The sequence below is a fragment of the Panicum virgatum genome, chromosome 4K (genome assembly GCF_016808335.1).
Source record: "Panicum virgatum strain AP13 chromosome 4K, P.virgatum_v5, whole genome shotgun sequence".
NCBI classification, from domain to species: domain Eukaryota; kingdom Viridiplantae; phylum Streptophyta; class Magnoliopsida; order Poales; family Poaceae; genus Panicum; species Panicum virgatum.
This window is the reverse complement of record NC_053139.1, coordinates 45,376,007-45,378,636: the sequence shown is the minus strand read 5'-3', so window position 1 is coordinate 45,378,636 and position 2,630 is coordinate 45,376,007. Positions and strand designations below refer to the sequence as shown.

General features: G+C 40.1%; 1 long non-coding RNA gene across 1 annotated transcript; it reads right to left on the bottom strand.

Moving 5' to 3' along the window:
• Positions 1–796: 796 nt before the first annotated feature.
• On the bottom strand, positions 797–2,333 carry LOC120704346. The gene is made up of 3 exons (XR_005687533.1): positions 1,771–2,333; positions 1,625–1,687; positions 797–1,077 (listed from the first exon to the last, which is right to left on the bottom strand). It is a non-coding gene; the product is annotated as an uncharacterized LOC120704346 (long non-coding RNA).
• Between the last annotated feature and the right edge of the window lie 297 nt (positions 2,334–2,630).

Genomic DNA, 2,630 nt, shown 5'->3' with positions numbered 1-2,630 from the left:
AGACATGCTATTGCTGCATTGTTTGACATTCGAAAAAATGCACAATGTGCCTGCAGGGCATCACACAAATGTGTTGGGAATCAATTTATTGGTGATCAACACTAGTAACCGCCGGTGACGGTTACTTGCTCAAAGGGCTTCACACCCTTTCACCATGCCCCTTTATCATGTATATATATGTACAAACAGATCAATGGAATACACAGAGATTTCACCCTTGTCATTTGTCTCTCATTTGTGTCTCTCTCATTTTCATTTGTCTACTCGCGAATCTAATTACTCTAAACACGTTATCAGCATTCAGGGAGTACTGGACAGCTTACTGATACTTTGCTAAGATCATTATTTTTTATTGATGGTATGAACAAATACAATGCAAGATAACTTAGGAACAAACTTTTGCAGACCGTGTCTTATTTATATGTTGAAATAAAGCAGTTTCCGTTTTTGAAGGTTTCATATCATCCATTCATCACTGTAGTTTGGATTAAGAAACATTCAACGTTTTATAAAACATACACACACATTTCCATAGACGAAACGGCGTGGGGCGAAGTGGGGCTTGGGTGGTGGACAACAGTCAAGGAACCGAACAAATACACCATCTTTACAGTCAGATGAATCGAGGCGGTTAACCAGCTAGGCACTAATCCTAATGACTATTCCTGAAACTGCTGTACTCAGATGAATTTGTCATAGCGGTTAATCGTTCAAAATATGGAAATTCAATTTGCCTACGTAACGTAAGCTACTGCCATAATGCCATCTAGCTTTACTAACATACTTGCTCCTCTAATTTCTTCAATTTTAATTATCGAGCTCATGCAGTCATGCTACTTTTTAAACAATAATAAAATCATTGATTCTTCTACCGTGTAAATGGTGCGCCATTAGACACTAGTATGAAAACTAACCTTTACAAAATTAGATTTACAGTGTCAACGAACACTAAAACTAGATGTGATTTACAATCGCCAGGAAGAATTTTCAGGGTATCTCTTTGCTGCTGCAGCAACTTCAGCCCCATGCTGCTGATAAAGCATAATTTACCACCAGTTTCCCATCAATTCCAAAGTTCTGCAGTGTCAAAAATAAGAAGTTAGCCACCCCTTTTTTCTGGTTTGTATGTCACATGGGCAAAAGAAATCTAAAAAATAGTAAGTACAATCAAGGCCAGGCACTTATATGGTGGACAGTGGTCATTGTTTGCAGAAGTAACCTATCCGAAATCATGAAATCATTCAGTAATTGTGATAGGCATCAATCTAGTAGGCACGAATGCATAATCTCTATGGTCATCAATGTTTCTAGATGAAACCTTATTTGATTAAGTAGTTCTGATAGACATCGACGGGCAGGAATGCATAATACCAGGACTCTATAGTCGCCAATGTTTCTAGATGAAAACTCATGTGATTAAGTTGTTCTGACTGATATAAATCAATGATTGAACATATATGGAAACAAACTACTAAAGGAAACTCAAGAACTATTTGATGTTGTAACAAAGTGATACAAAAACATATGGAGCCAGCCTCTCAAACAGAACATGTGCAGAGACATCAATTTTCGAGTAAAGATTCAAGAAAAATTGGTGTAAGTACATTTTAGGTAAGAATCTTACGTTATACAAGTCAACTACCAGTTCGTCTGGGTTTGGCGAAAATGCACTGTTGATATAGACAAACTGTTGGCAACACAGACAACAGTTAGTAAAATTCCAGCATGCCACAGACTAAATTCTCAAATAACTGACAATCTTGTTCCTACCAGTGTATCCTGATGAAGTTGTCGGCGACGAAACTCAATGACCTTCAAAAATTTATCTCATCCCGAAATCTGGTAGGGATACACAAAAAACAGCCTAATCAAGTTCATTGTAAGAAAAATAAGGAGAACCCCTGAAGCCAATTTCAGGGACAGTCTGCAGCACAGCAATAGCAAACGATGGCAGGACTTAATAAATCAACCACTTGAACTATCATTGTGCCAAAAGTTTCCTAAGCTACATGAGGAAAAAAATTGTCTATAGAACTACGACCCAGAAATACTGATTTAACTGTTTCAGAAAACAGAAAAAAATGATATCAATATGCAGCATGTAAGCAATTGTGTCGCAAGTACTTCACAAGCATCACAAGCATTGCACGAAATATATCGATCTAGTATTGTACCCTTCTCACAGTATGAAATGGGTTCGGATTTAGACAGAAAAGTCCCCAATTCTGAAGTCGCGATCTAGAGACTAAAGCACGAAACCCTAACTTCCCGCTATACTCGGAGCAGAACAGATCTTGAATTGCAAGTGGAAACAAGGAGAGGGGATGACGAGGAGACGGAAATCGCACTTGGATTGCTTCAGTATCGGGGCATCACCCGTCGACCGCACGTGCACCACCACTGCAATCCCGTAGCAGTAGAGAGGTCAGGAAAGACGCGAAGGGGACGAAGAAGATAGCAACTCGCAAGGCATAGAACGGTGGCCGCAGTTGCATGAACCTTTCCGATCCACCTCCGCGGCCATCGGGACTACGACGACAACAGGGTCCGGTGACGGCAACGGCGACATAGCTCGGAAGTCGGAAATCGCAAGCAACCACCCTCTGATTCCTCTCGAGTCTATCAGGACT